This window comes from Triturus cristatus, chromosome 6 (assembly GCF_964204655.1).
Source record: "Triturus cristatus chromosome 6, aTriCri1.1, whole genome shotgun sequence".
Lineage (NCBI taxonomy): Eukaryota > Metazoa > Chordata > Amphibia > Caudata > Salamandridae > Triturus > Triturus cristatus.
The window spans coordinates 1,664,867,910-1,664,884,489 of NC_140589.1; the positions used below are offsets into that span (position 1 = coordinate 1,664,867,910).

The 16,580-nt window shown below is 47.5% G+C and overlaps 1 protein-coding gene across 6 annotated transcripts in view; it reads right to left on the reverse strand.

The window, feature by feature from the left end:
* Positions 1 to 16,580, reverse strand: part of BICRAL (BICRA like chromatin remodeling complex associated protein) — an 834,654-nt gene that overhangs the window by 787,113 nt on the left and 30,961 nt on the right. The window lies entirely within an intron of this gene.

Sequence of the window (16,580 nt, forward strand, 5' to 3'; positions counted from 1 at the left end):
TTCGTAGAGGTTGGTTTTGTCGGTGGCTGGGTTTTTGGTGAGTGAGAGGATCAGTTGAATGTCGTCGGCGTAGGAGACTATGTTGAGGTTGTGCGAGCGGACAATGTTGGCGAGCGGTGCCATGTAGACGTTGAAGAGGGTAGGGCTGAGGGTTGATCCTTGGGGCACGCCGCAGATGATCTTGGTGGCTTCGGAACGGAAAGGGGGGAGGCGGACCCTCTGGGTTCTGTCAGTGAAGAAGGACGTGATCCAGTCCAGGGCTTCGTCGCATATTCCTGCGTCATGTAGGCGTGTGCGTAGGATATGGTGGCAGACGATGTCGAAGGCGGCCAAGAGGTCCAGGAGGATGAGGCTTTCTCCAGACAATTTTCTCATTTATTAATGTCATTACCAATCTGTAAATGTTGCAGGGATTTCAGAGTGGCCTTGGCGTAGTTTGGGTGCCCAAGTATGGCTTGGTGTGTGGACAGTACTTCATTAGTGGCAGGCTGGTTTCAGAGGTGTTCATTCCGTGAGCAGTTTGTGAGTCCTAGTTTGCCTCCTTTAAGTATACTTGAGTAAAGCTAATGTACTTGCCGATTTTGGCCAGCTCAGAAGGCTCAGTGATAGTAAACACGAGATTCCTTGCACCACTGCATGTTCAAATTCAATGCCCTTGGAAAAGAGGTTTTAGCAAGGTGCGTCTAGCATTCAAAAGCATTGGGCAACAGCAGAATAAATGATTAAAGGACTCAGATTTATAGGCACAGAGTCTGCAGCTGAACATTTTAGAGACAGAGGTCTGGGGTTTAGCTCTTTGATATGTAGTCCCATCAGTCTTGCAGATGTCATTTGCTTAAGCCAGTTTTTTCCAAAGTGTGCTAAGAAGGTTCGGCTGTGGCCTGAGGCAGCGTGGCTATGTATCAGTATATGGTTTTCCCAAGGCTCGTGGGGACTCTTCTTGAAATTCCCCATGTCACTTAGTTTAAACAGTGTCCTTGTCTGCTTTTTAAAAATTGCTTAGAGTGCAGTTTAGGGGAGGCAAAGCTTGTTTAGCTCCATCTGGAATATTTGGAGATAGGCGATTGATCTTTGGAGATAGTTTGACCAGAGATTCTTTTCCAATGAGATGCTCTGAAGGCCAGTTTTCAAAGATTTGGGCGGTGCCTTAATAATCCTGTAGTAGTACTTTAGGAAGGCTGCCACACTCGCCCATTATTGGCCCTTTAGTCCAAATTCGTTTTTGTAGAGACTTTTCCAGCAAGTTGGAGACTGTCCCGGAAAATTCACTATCGTAGGACAGCCCCGACACTTCCAGCCCTGCCAAGACCTGGCACCCAGAAATTTAAGGCATCCACCCGCGCTCCAGTAGCTGCTAACCTTTAGTACCCACATATAAAAATGCATCTTTTCAAACCTATCTTATCCACCAAAACTCTGATTTGTGGCCGTGACCAAGCGAGGATAATACGTCTGCTCCCAGAGAAGGACAACCACATCGAACAGGCGTATTTTCAAGCAAAAACTATGAAATTCTATGGTCAGAGGCTCATTGCACCTGCGTCGAATCCAAGCACAGCGAGACTTATGACTGCGCTTTTGAACATGGTGGAAGGGTGAGCAGGAAGCCGAAAGCCACTCTCCTGGTCTCTCACTCAGGGTGCATCGTTGGGCTCTCCTGCCCCTAGGGTTCTAGAGAGCGGCTTAATACAAGTGCCATGGGCGGACGCAAATAAAGGATACACACCGCAAGAACTGGCCTGGGGACATATCTAGCCAGGGGTCCTATTTATCCCACGATTCTACGCATTGAAAGCTCCTGCTGCAACTTTCTGCCAGGTGAGACGTTGTAACGTAGCAAAGCCGACTCGTTTTCATTTCATCCTTTGAAAGCACTTTTTTGCTACAATCAGGACATCGCGTATGCGATTTGCCCCTTAGCGGAGGGGTTGTTTGTATTTTGGAATGTCAGAGCAGCGCTATAAAACAAATGAAATATTTGTGATAGAGGGACTATGGAGAGATGAGGGGCACTGTTGGCCAATGGTTGTAAGGGAAGCCATGAAGAACAAGGTCATGGGGCACCAGAAAAATTGTTGCACTGGGCGCCATCTGCTGGTCCTGAGAGAGTAAGTAATGTCTGTCACTCTGCTGTTTGATATTGCCCAGTTGGGAAGGTGCTGTTATCGGTCCGGACTGTATGTATGCATGAACTTTAATAGCACATTGCTTATTTTATAATGCAAGTGACAATCTGTGACAGTATTTTTGAGTGGGCAGAGTTACATTATGCTAATTGTGATTTGGGGGGAGCTTTTGGGGCACTGGATGTGGTAAATTTTCAAGTAATTGATAGCTGTGCTGCAAACTGTCCCTGGAAGTTTTTTCAAATGCTGGCAACTATGTAGGTAGCCATGGGTTTATGATGGGAGCCTGAAGGCCCATTTATGGACTTTGAGCTGGAAATTTTCCATGGTATCAACAAATTGTCCTGGGTAGATTTCATATAGGTATTCAATTGTTGGGAGGAGTGTTGCTCCAGTTACACATCTTAGTAAGTCTGTAATGTGCTGTGCTGTGCTGGGACTTTCAAGGGAGTTATTAAATTGCCATGTTCTGATGATTTTATAGTTTCTGCTTTTGCCTCTAGATGCCCCAGGTGTGTTTTTGCTCTTCTCTTCAATCAATCAATCAATCAGAGAATTGTACAGCACGCTACTCACCCGTGAGGGTCTCAAGGCGCTGGGGGGAAGGGGGATAAGCAGCTCTGTTCAGTTGAAGAGCAAGGTCTTGAGGGACTTCCTGAAGATGTTCAGAGAGGGAGCGCATCTGATGTCGATTGGGAGCTAGTTCCAGGTCTTGGCCACAATGTAGGAGAAGGCTCTTCTGCCCGTTCTGGCTCTGCGGGTGCGTGGGGTTTCGGCGAGGTCTACGGATCTGAGGTTTCTCTTGGGTACGTGGACGGAGATTCTCTCGTTGAGGCATTGGGGTCCGGTGTTGTGGAACCATTTGAAGGCATGGGTGAGTATCTTGAATGTTACTCTCATCACAAAGGGGAGCCAGTGGAGGTCTTGCAGGTGTTGGGTGATGTGTTCTTGTCGAGGAATGCTGAGCTGAGTCTAGCTGCGGTGTTTTGTATGGTCTGGAGTTTTCAGAGCAGAGACTTGTCGATTCCGGCGTAGAGGACGTTTCCGTAATCCAGGCTGCTGGTTATGAGTGCGTGGGTAACAGTTTTTCTTGATTGGGGGAGACCCATTTGAAGGTCTTGTGAAGGATGCAGAGGGTGTGAAAGCAGGTGGAGGTGACAGCGTTGACCTGTCGGGTCCTGGAGAGGGAGGAGTGGAGTACAATGCCGAGGTTCCGGGCGTTTTCTGTGGGAGTGGGCAGGCTGCTGAGGGGGGTGGACCACCAAGTGTTGTCCCAAGCGGTGGGGGAGGGTCCGAGGACCTCTGTCTTAACTGAGTTGAGCTTCAGGCAGCTGCTGCTCATCCAGGATGCGACGTGCCTTCATTCTTTCCTGGAAGCGGAGTCTGGTGGTGATGGGATCCTTAGTGAGGATGAGCTGGTGTCATCGGTGTAGGAGACTATGTTGAGTCCGTGCTGCCCGACGATGGCAGCGAGGGGGGCCATGTAGATGTTGAAGAGCGTAGGGCTGAGTGATGATCCTTGAGGTACTCTGCAGTTGATCTCTGTGGGTTCGGAGAGGAAGCGTGGCAGTCTGATTCTTTCGGTCCTGCCGGTGAGGAAGGAGCGGAGCCATTTGAGGGCGGTTCCGAGTATGCCGGCATCGTGGAGTCTGGCGGCGAGTGTGCGGTGGGAGACGGTGTCGAAGGCTGTGGAGAGGTCTAGTAGGATCAGGGCCGCGGTGTGGCCTTGGTTGAGCAGGGTGCGGATGTCTTCTGTAGCGGCAAGTAGGGCGGTCTCGGTGCTGTGGTTACTTCGGAATCTGGATTGGGAGGGGTAGAGTATGGAGTTCCCTTCGATGAATTTCATTGGATGGGCGTGGACGGTCTTTTCTGTGACTTTGGCCGTGAAGGGGAGGAGGGAGATGGGTCTGTAGTTTTTGAGGTCTGAAGGATCTGCTGTGGACTTCATGACAACGGGATGAACTTCTGCGCATTTCCAGTCGCCGGGGAAGGTGTCGGTTTCGTAGGTGGTGTTGATGGTGCGTCCTAGTTCTGGTGCGATGGCGGTGGAGGCACTGTGGCAGATGTGTGGAGGGCAGGGGTTCAAGGGTGCTCCTGAGTAGATGCCTTTCATGGTCGATTCGGTGTCTTTGGTGGTGGCTGGGGTCCAGGCGGAGATGGTGGGTTGGCTGGCATTGTTGGAGAGGGTAGTGGTTTCGGAGTCCGGTGTCCGTTCGTTGAAGTTGTTGTAGAGGGACTTGATTTTCAGATGTAGGAAGGAGCTGAGCTTTTTGCAGAGGTCCTGGGAAGGGGAGATGTCTTTGACAACAGCCAAACTCCAGAATAGTTGTATGATTCGGAGTTTTGGATCTTTAGTTGGCCTACGTACCAAGCATGATTCTTTTTCTTGTGTGGCCTACAACAACGTTACTACTTAAGTGTTTGTACCATTTGCTCCAATTTTGTTGGCGAGGTTGAATTTGTGTAGGGGTTGAGTGCTTTTTGGAGCCATATTCTGGAGTGGTCTAAAAGGACAAAATCGCCTGCATATTGTAGTATTGCGATTTTGCTGGCTCCAATTTTCCTTTAAACATGGTTACACTGGATTAACCCTGAAGGACTTATTTAACTGGCCTTGAAGACTAAAATTCGAAGGTAAAATATTTAACTGGGACAAACCTCCTTGATATATCCAATCTACGTTTCTTCACCATTGGCCTGAAATGGCACCAACCACTTTTACAGACTCAATAGCTCTTGGTGCCTTTTGGCACCATTTTCACTTATAACTTTAAAAATGCATATTTACAGTTCCACTGTTTGGTTTTTTATTGCTTGGTGTCATTTGGTTTATTACATTTTACTCTATTTTTCTAATGTGGTTTGGGATTTTTATTTGGTATTTTGACTTTATTTCTATTTTGGTGCTGCATATACACTTTGCGCATTGTCCTATGTTAAGCCTCTCTGCACTGGGCCATTGCTACCAGAGGGTTGAGTTCAGGTCAATTTAGTGACTTTGGGGTTCTTTCAAACAAGTTAGTGTTAAATTTTGCTTGATGTTGGCAAGTGCCCACCTCAAATAATAATCCACTTTCTTACAAGATCCTTTAGATTTTATCTATTATTTGAAGGTGCTTCTTGTAAAACTACAATTTAGTAGTTTTATATTAAAATAACAAGCTTCATTTTGAATTTCCAACCTCATTTAAAGGTGAGGGTTCCCTAAAATGTAATGCAATGTTATTTGTTTGTGAACCACTGGCACTTGGCAAAAAAAAGTTAGTATGGAGCTTTGTAGGGGTTACAAACCAGTTATTTTATAGTAGGTATGCCCACCGCGAGGATAACCATGACACTAGGGGCTGTCAATATTCTCCATATGTTAATTAAGGGTTGATGTTTTGTATCCTACTACTAGACATAAAAGCAGCTTTAGATAAGGTTGACCGAGCCCTACTAAAGGATAGGTACCTTGGGTTCTTGGATGTTTTTAAGTCATTAGAAATCTTTTACCAGATCCATTGAAGTTAGTAAAGACGGGGCCTTTTATGTACTAAGGCTCACAACTGTCCCCAGTAACGCTTAGAGCTCTTTTGTAGCCATACACTCTTAAGCAATGAGACCTACATATACGTGTGGCTATGTCTTGAGAGTTTGCACTTGATAGGGGAGCATAAAATCTTACAGCTTCAATTGGAATGGTGCCAAAATGTAGATGATATTGCTAAGATCCTGCCACCTTCCCAATTCTTCGTCTCTTAAACAGACCCTCTAGCCCCTGAACTGCATTAGCAGAAAACCACAACGTTAGGGCTCATTTTTGGAACTTACCTTAGCATGAAATCCTTAATTATTATGCCAGTGGGTTAGGCATCTAGTGCAATTATCATACCCAGGTTAACTCTGCATTTCGCTTACGACAACACTAGAATACCGACATTTCAATAACTAAACATTGCTAGATAGATCAGGTATACTCTAAACAGGTCAACTCAACAACTCTATCAGGTGGTGATGGCACTCACTTATGTATTCCTAGCAATCACATTAAGCCTTTTACTTACATATATCTAACATTTTTGGGGAAAATGTTAGGACACAAGGCTTGCTTGTTAGTAGACATAATAGTCTGAGATGTGCTGTATTTTACAAATCACATCAGGCCTGGACACTCACTTCGGTAGAACCAACTGTAGGACATCTGTTGATTTGATTTTCTTCAAAATAATGTAAGTAAAATATTGTTTTGTAGATTTGCAATGCACAAGTGTTTTATGCAGGAAACCTGCAATTGTTGCAGTTTTCAAGGCCTACTTTTGTAAACTACTATGAATTCCTATAAGAAAAATCTACACCCATATAGGGTCACTGATCCAAGGGTGCGCTTATGTGATTCTTGGGACTCCTGCTTGTCTTTTTAGGTCTCACCTGACCCAGCGCATGCGCTGGTCTGGCGAGACGTTTTGAGAGGGCTCCAAAAAGTGCTGCCAGGATAGAGCTACAGTGCATGTGGGCGGGCGCACGCGCGCCACGCTTTTCCGCGATTACTTTTTACGGCCGCTTTGATGTTTGATCGCGATCACTTTCATTTTTCAAAGATTTATGCGGAGCTGGAGCCCATTAATGAATCTCGCATGGTTGCACCAAACGAGTAGTGGGAAAACCCAGACCTGAAGTTTACACTGGAGGAGGTGGTGGAGAGCTATCGCAGCGAGTAAGGGAGGTAAAGCTCCAGGCCAGATGGAGTTCCTGTGGACTTATTTAAATCAAACATCGATCTCTGGGGGCCTATATTAACCCAGGTTTTTAATGCTAGTTGTATGGAAGTAATTCCAAAGACCTGGGGGGAATCTATAATAGTCCCAATATTTAAACAAGCATTGACATAGCCAATAGGTCTTGCTTTTGGGACCTTATATGTATTTAGTTTTGCAACTGTTGCATGGCTAAACACTTATAAGGCCCCAAAGGCGAGACCCATTGGCTATGCCAATGCTTTTTTAACAAGTTGCCCATTATGAGTTTAGACTGTTTCTCATTCAAATGTTTTTTATTTAAATATGCTTTAAACAGACTATTTAAATGAGTCCTTAAAACTGCACAGCAGTTAAGCAAAACAGCAAACTTTGCCCCCTTTTTTTTCCCATATTTGGAAATACATTATTTTGAAACCTAACAATCGCTAATCATTTTTCCATTGTTCTGCATGCATTCCCATATAACCAATGAACATTCAGGGAGCATTATAAATAACCATAAATTGTTTTGCAAATTCAATAATTTACAAAACGTAGAAGTTTCCACGTTTAGACATTAGGCACATCAACATTGGAACCAATGAAAACACAAACATGACCCCAAATAAGTGCTGGGCATGGGGGAACCTAGATGGGGCGAACACCTAGTTGTCCAAAGTATCATGGTGCTCTTCCTCTTTGACAACAACCACCTTATGCATAGACCACAACACTGATTCACTTGACCCTAAACGTTGCATTCTCCTTACACCCATTTTGTTGTTGTTCGCCTAAGCAGATGAGCACCACAAATGCTTCCGTGGCCAATGAGTGAGACACCCCTACCAGGTCCCCAACCACCACGAGGCCGCAGCCCTACTTACCAGCACCAGTCTTCCGAAATGCATCATGGTAAAAATGTCTTTCAGTATTCGCTAACCAACTGAAGCACACTCACTCTGCAACCTCCAACATGTCATATAAAACGGGAAAACATTTTTGCAAGATCTGAACATAACATTTTGACTCTATTCCTGCAGAGCAGTCAAGACAGTTGGGCTGCAGGTATGCTCGAAATAGATACTCACATGTTATACATGGAGCTGCGTCCCTCTCGTATGCGTTGAGGAAAGATGGCATTTTCCAAAGTTATTTAACTTTTTTGCATAACTAGAGGTACATTTTAGCACCAATTTGGATTCATTATGCGCTTTCTTATGTGACGTGTACCAGAATTTCTAGTACTACACCAAATTTCCAAAGTAAGTTGGCTGCTTTCTCACAAGGGGTGAAAAAGACACTTCAGGGTCGTGCCTGGAACACAACAGATGCCCAGTCTTAAATTCGGCCTGAGGTACTCTGGAACTTTTAAGTCAGAGACAAGCCAAATCATGAAGCAGTAACTACCACATTGTTCTTGTGCATCATCACATCACTGATTGGTGGCTTTATCTGGCGTTTCTATTGGGTTTAAGGTTTTGTGTCTGGTTGACCGCTAGGACTAGGGTTGTGATTGGCTGTAAGGGGCTGGTATCCTATTGGTTCTAGGGGTAGTATTCTGATTGGTTAAGGTTACCATTGGCCGAAGATGTCACCTGACCACAAGGGCTATTTAAGGTCAGGGCATCTCAGACCGGGCGTCAAGGCTACAGGTGGAGAGGGCAAGGACAGCTGCCTGTTCGAGACTGGTCAGGCCTAGGGCCAGACATGCTGCCCATTTAATCTCAGACCAGCATCCACCCTATCCCATCCACAACCAGATTAACACAAACAGCAAATGTACTACACTCATTTAGTACAAACTAACCTTGCACAAAGTTCAGCGTCCCCGCACCCCCTACAAGACCCCAGAAACAGCACCTATATACCCTTCCACCCCAACTACCAAACATTTACACTTTCACACAATACACCACTCTATCCTATACCACTACAGTGTTTTATTTTGTTTATTGTTATAAGTTAATAAAAACCGCCACAATATTTTACAGGTAATACAAGATAAAAGAAACGGTGTTGAATAAAATACTTCATAATTACTTCCCTAGTTTATCCATTTCTTAAACGTTCACATGGTTTTATGACATTTATTACCATCATCTGGCATCTTATGTGTTGTTATTTTATTTCCTTCTAATAAGGGGCCCGTAACTTTCAACTGAATTCTTATAAAGTGCTGTTTGTGCGACAAAATGACTGGTTAAGCTGTATTTCAATTTTGTAAGAAATACCAGTTTCAATACCAGAGTTTCGTAAAATAGTCATATAACTGTCTTCCACTCACTGTCAACTGTTTGTTTAATATTACGCAGACCCACTTTCTCCTACTGGGGCTGTGCTCTCAGAACTCTGTCTTAGAGCTTTATCATGGAGTTGCAAAACTTTCAACAGTTTGCAGTTTAGCTGAGGGTCTGTGGAATTAAGGCTCCTCATTATTGCCTGATCATCCTAACAGTGAGAGCCGTGCTTGCTGTAATGCAGGGCATATGCAAACCAAGTGTGTAAAATCCTCTTTGGGGGCCCCACATAGCATGCATGTTTTCAGGCCTTTGTATCCCCATGGGGAGTTCGTCCGCTAAAGATGGCAGTATTCCTAGGTGAATAGCCAGTAGCTTTTTCTTTAAGTACACATGATAAGTTAAAAAGGCCAAAGACACTTTTGATTGCATGTATTTGCAATTAATCTAACAGTTTGGCATCTTTACTGTGCATCACCGTGCTCGTGTATGTTGGTGATGGAAGTCATTTTGCATTGTTGACTGCTAGCAATGGTCGAAAAGAGGGTCCTTCCAGGTTTTTTTTAGAAGTGTGTTGAAGGTGTGAATTAAGGCATTATTTTTCCTGACCAAATACTGCTGGTGTGCCTGAAAGTTGAAGTTCTTGTTAAAGTGGAAGCCTAAATAATTGTAGTTGTTAACCTCTTCGGATTGTGTTACCCATTTTGATTTTCAAGGGTACGCTTGATCTGCTCCCTACTGACATGGCTTTTGACGGTGTAATATTAATTTCCAATTTGATAGATTTGGAAATAATCGCCATTTCCTCAAGCAGTCTTTGTAGGCCCACCCTTATGTAACTCAACAACACAATATCCTATACCACTAACCAATCAACTCATCACAAAAACAACCCAAATTCGCACCACATTTAACTGTATCCCATCCAGACACACAGTCCCTGCTCTAATTACTCCAAACCCGCTTTTGTCACCAACAAACCTATACTCAGCCTTCTGTTTTTTTATCCACCAACACCTTCCTCTTCTCTCTACCACAAGAACACAACCACACAACACTTCTACTCCTCTGCACCACACATTATCTCTTTTAGCAATCGCATCTAAAACAAACACGCTTACTGCAGGCACACATCTTCGAACATCCGACGGCTGTTTCACGTGCAGGACCAGGTGCGGGAGCGGTTCCCTCGGGCAGCGTGTCTGGTGCTGGACCTCGAAAAGGCGTTCGACACGCTCTCTTGGGCTTACCTGTTTCAGGTCTTGCTCCGCGTGGGCGTCGGACCCCAACTGCTGGCCTACACTCGGCTCAGCTACACCTCGCCCAGTTCCAGAGTGCGTATAGGCCCTCTCATCTCGGACTCCTTCCCGATCCGGCGCGGTACTCGGCAGGGGTGCCCCCTCTCCCCCCTCCTATTAGCGTTAGCGATGGAGCCGCTGGCGGCCATGCTGCGAGGGGCGAGCGAGGAGTGGGGCATCCCGATCGGCAATTATATCCATGCAGTATCACTGTATGCCGACGACGTACTCATATATGTCCGGGACATTACGACCGACCTGACCCCAATATCAAGCATCCTGCATGATTTTGCAGAGGTGACGGGCCTTAGGGTGAATTGGGCCAAGTCCACTGTTTATCCCTTGACACCCATCGTGCCCCAGGGTCCGATACGAATCGGAGGCATAGCAGTCTCGTGGAGTCCCCAGGCGGTTCGATATCTCGGCGTTAAACTATATCATACGCCGCAAGATATCTATGAGGGGAATTACCGCACGCTGATGGGTAGTATTCGATCCTTAGTCCATTTCTGGAAGGATCTCCACTTGGCTGTTCTGGGAAAGATACCGTTGCGAAGATGATCCAGGGGGCCGCGCCTGCTCTATCTCTTCTCCAATCTCCCGGTGGTACCCCCGAGATCCCTGTTCCGGGAATTGGATACCCTGCTCGGGACACTTATCGGGGGCAACGGCCGCCGGCGGATAGCCCTGGCAAAACTGCAGCTGCCCCTTGATCAGGGCGGGTTGGCGGCTCCCTCATTCGGGGCGTATTTCCTCGCTGCCCAACTACAATGGGTGTCGCGTTGGACGGCAGGCAGGGCGCAAGAGGAGTTGTGCACGGAGACGGGGCGGATTCCGACCCCCGCGGTCCACCGTATGTTGCTGCCGGGCGCAGCACCGCCGGCATCCCGGCCCCTCCAAGTCATGACGGCGCGTGCCTGCTTGGCGCGTGTTCATCGACTCAGCCGGGGTATTCCCCTGTACTCCCCGCTGTTGCCGTTGGTGGGGCTACCTAGGGGTCGGGCGTACTACACGGAGCAAATGATGCGAGTGTGGACGGATTACGCGATCACAGAGGTGGGGATGTTGTTCTCTGGGGAGAGCCTGCAACCCTTCGAGGCACTGGTCGGGGACTTCGAGCTCCCTGGGGGCCAATTCCTGCGGCATAGGCAGCTTCTATTGGATTGCCGGAGGCAATGGGGAGGGATTGAAGCGGAGCCCCCTACACACCCGGTCATCCATGCGATGCTGCAGATGGGGCCCGGCCGCCATCTAGTCACGTGGATATATAAAGCGGTGAGGGCCCTGCGGAGCCCTACTTTGGCGACCCTTAGAGAACACTGGGAAGATGACTTTCAAAGGCCTCTGCACGATAGGGAGTGGACAAGGGCTTTGGAATATACCAAGAAAGTGTCCCGTAACTACCGGTTTAAGAACATTCAGTTACATATCCTGCATAGGGCGTATCTAACCCCAGAAAAGTTGCAGAAATATTTCCCCGACGGGGTATTTGGATGCCCTAGATGCCTGGAGCCTGCTGCTTCGTTCAGGCACATGTTTTGGGACTGTCCGACACTCTACAGTTACTGGCACACGATTCACGCTACCCTAAAAACGGTCACAGGATTCCGGGACATGGACACATGGGAGGCGTGCGCGCTGGGAATTCATGACCGGCATAAGCAGCAGAAAGTGGAGAGGAGGTTTGCCTTCCTCATCTTGATCCTCGCTAAACGATGCATTGCCATGCATTGGAAGGCGCCGGGAGGGCCCCCTCTAGCGGCATGGGTGGGGGCTGTCAGGAAGGTGGGGTAGAGAGGAGGAAACCACACTCAGAACGGAGGAAGCCCGTGGGATGCGCAAACACCCGATCTCAATGCCCTGGGCCATGTTAATGCACACATTCACGCAGGAAACAGAGGCTGCGGCGCACCCGAGACTGATAGACCCCCTGGGGGCGCCCGCAACACCGGAGTCCACCCCGGGTAGTGCACAGGCAGGCCAAGCTCCTGGGGTCTCGCAGAGGTTGTCCCCCCAGGCCCCACGACCAGAGTCCTCATAGGCCATTTTGGATGCTCCCGCCCCCCCTGCCCCCTCCTCACCTCCGCGTGCGCGATTACCCCGGTCCTTTCCCACACGATGGTCCAGCATATGAGCGCGCAGCTCCCAGTACTCCCGAAAGGCGACACAGTGCACCCTCCCTTTCCCCGGCTTCTCCGCCCCCAGTTAGTTCATGGTTACTTAATGGCTGCACTTCTATAGCCCCTGCGACGCCCCTCACAGGGGGTGTAGTCCTACTGCATGGCACCCCTGCGGCGAGGCGATTATGGCGCGCTCCAGTAGGGTGCACCCAGAGGCTGGACCCGGGCACACATCTGCAGCCCCACTCAGGACAGCGACGAACGGCTTGAGGGGCCAGAAGGCTGCACGATTGTATGGACTGTGCACGGGTGCACTTGAAATGTAAACCTATGTGATAATGGCGATATCGCCTGTGCCCGTGTGTTATACTATCTATAAATGCCAATAAAGAAAGTTTTTAAAAAAAAATAATTTCCTCACAAACTACAAACACCCACTCCCACCTTCCTGACTACACAAATAATATACACCATAAACAAACTCCTATGCTAAGCTTTTTCTCTTCCTCCGCACCTAAAAAATATACAGCAACTCTCTTCTTAACGGACTCAAACAAAATAAGCAATATACCACTCTTCACAACTTCACATCTCCAGGTCTACTGCACAACAAGGCTATACTATAAAAATAAAAAACACAGCTCACCAACTCACTCTCAACCACCATCTCCACCACCTACACATGCAGACCCATCAAAATGCCTTCTTAGCTTGCTGGACGAGGAACATGATACAGAACAGTTACACAATTGCTATCCTCACATAGCTAATACCAGCAGTAAGGACACACCTGCTACAAGCTCACAAAATACTGCTCACTCTTCTATAAAATAAAGTCACACCATCACCAAAGTACATTCTCTAAACTGCCTACTAATAAATATTCGATCGCTCTTAAAAAACAAGCATCACATCTACGGCCTTCTTACTGACACACAACGTGGCATACTCTTCATAACTGAATCATGGTTGGGAGCTGACATGGCTCCAGTCTTGCAAGAAGCCATTCCTCTAGGCTATTAAACTATCACGCAAAATCGTACAGGCTACAGAGGAGGTGGCCTAGCTGTTGTGTTCAAGCAAACATTAAATATCGCTAAAACGGACGACGTCTCCATACAAGGTTGTGAGGCACTCTTCACCAGATGCAACTCTACACTATCTTCCTCCTTAAAAGGCCTGCTCCTTTACAGACCTCCACCTAGCAATGCAACATTACCAGACACCCGTCTAGACACAGTTTGAAACCTGATAACACTACACTCCAACCTATGCATTCTGTGTGACCTCAACATTTGGTTTGACAAACCCAATATTGCCCATCTGTTCTGCTTTGGTTTTCCCTCCAGATAGAACCCGCTCCACAGAGCCCTTCTGACCCAAACCAGAACGTTACCCCCTCCCTAGGGCCTTTTTACACCTAAATAACCACATATATATGTACCACCTAAGGACAGGGAATTCCTATTATATATATATATATCAAGACCTCACAGCCTCGCAATCTCAGCAATCACAGTCTCGCGGCCTCAGGCAGACCCAGAATCTCCTACCAGACGGCAGCAACACACATAGTCTCGCGGCCTCAGGCAGACCCAGAATCTCCTACCAGACGGCAGCAACACACATAGTCTCGCGGCCTCAGGCAGACCCAGAATCTCCTACCAGACGGCAGCAACACACATAGTCTCGCGGCCTCAGGCAGACCCAGAATCTCCTACCAGACGGCAGCAACACCCATAGTCTCGCGGCCTCAGGCAGACCCAGAATCTCCTACCAGACGGCAGCAACACACATAGTCTCGCGGCCTCAGGCAGACCCAGAATCTCCTACCAGACGGCAGCAACACCCATAGTCTCGCGGCCTCAGGCAGACCCAGAATCTCCTACCAGACGGCAGCAACACACATAGTCTCGCGGCCTCAGGCAGACCCAGAATCTCCTACCAGACGGCAGCAACACACATAGTCTCGCGGCCTAAGGCAGACCCAGAATCTCCTACCAGACGGCAGCAACACACATAGTCTCGCGGCCTCAGGCAGACCCAGAATCTCCTACCAGACGGCAGCAACACCCATAGTCTCGCGGCCTCAGGCAGACCCAGAATCTCCTACCAGACGGCAGCAACACACATAGTCTCGCGGCCTCAGGCAGACCCAGAATCTCCTACCAGACGGCAGCAACACACATAGTCTCGCGGCCTCAGGCAGACCCAGAATCTCCTACCAGACGGCAGCAACACACATAGTCTCGCGGCCCCAGGCAGACCCAGAATCTCCTACCAGACGGCAGCAACACCCATAGTCTCGCGGCCTCAGACAGACCCAGAATCTCCTACCAGACGGCAGCCTTAGCACGAGCTCATCCTATTATTACCGTAGTACATGACAGGGGAATCGGGATTACTATATATCAGATCACACAAAGACTATTAGTTGAGCACAACCTGTTCTTTAGTTCGAGGGGCTCCTTTCCCCTCATCCAGTTACCACTTACCTGACCAGGATTAACCTCTGTTCATGTCGAGTTAACTCTGACTAAAAGAATAGGCTATCCTCCTATACAAAGATACACAACACATGCTAACTCACGACAAGCTAAATACTTTATTTAAATGCCACATGCACATTCACAGAATACATCATATATATAACCTGCAAGGAAAGTAAAAGGTTAAGTTACACACTTCAATAGAAAGGGGTCGACGTCACCTTGGTCATATGTAGCCTGTACTCAAAGGTCATCTAGGTTCCCTTCCCGTCTGCGCCTCGGCTTCGCCTGGAAGTCACACCTCTGCAGTCACAGATCTACTCCCTTCTCTTTTCTCCGAGTCACTGGGATCTCTTCCTCATCGGCTACTCTCTCCTCTTTAGATTCTTAGGTTTTCTTCTCCTTCAAATTCATCATCTGTCTCCCCTGAAACAAGTAGTAGCTTTTCTGCTAACGGCCAGGTGCCGCCTACGGACTAGAAGCAAGTGCCAGTGTCTGCCTCAGACTTTCACTAATATAGATGTGCATTCTCTCATGGAAATTTCCAGCTCGAAACCTGCCGCCCACCAAATTCCTGTACCTCCCCGTGCCAAGGACACGTTCCCAGCCGGCCGGCCTGATGTAGTGTCTTCGGCATGAAGGAGAATACAATCCTTCGATAAGGGCCGGCCTGAACCGGTTCTCTCCAAGCGAATAACACCTCCTAACTAAAACACTGCCTATGACCTAGAAACTTCCCAAGCTGCCAGAGCAGGAGGAAAGATGGAGTCTCTCCCGTTTAAGGCCTACCAGGCCTGAATGCAGCACAGCTCCATTAGATACCCTCACTACAGAACAGATTACCCCTAATGCTAACGAATCTATCCCCTAGGATATGTATGCAAACCCTGATCTATGGGGAAGAACACAGGATCATGTTGAAGTGCCTAATAAATAGGCTCTATACACTACTCTAACCCTTAGACTTGAATGGAAAGAGACTGAAGTCGCATTAGGCCCCCCTTAACACGAAAAGGCCGGGGAAATCGAGCAGTACATTCCACCCTTGACTTCAGTCTATTATACATTCATTAAACAGGACTAACATCGGTGGAAGAATAATATCTCTCCCGTTTAAGGCCTACCAGGCCTGAATTCAGCTCCATGAAATACCCTTACTACAGAACAGATTACCCCTAATGCTAACGAATCTATCCCCTAGGATATGTATGCAAACCCTGATCTATGGGGAAGAACACAGGATCATGTCGAAGTACCTGATAACTAGGCTCTATACACTACTCTAACCCCTAGACTTGAATGGAAAGAGACTGAAGTCACATCAATAGCAGTACAACACAATAAGGCCGGAAAGATCGAGCAGTACATTCCACCCTTGACTTCAGTCTATTATACAAAACACAGGATCATGTCGAAGTGCCTAATAACTAGGCTCTATACACTACTCTAACCCCTAGACTTGAATGGAAAGAGACTGAAGTCACATCAATAGCAGTACAACACAATAAGGCCGGAAAGATCGAGCAGTACACCATCCAAAAACAATCATTCGCCTAGACGCACTGAACCTAAAACAGATAATCCACAAACCC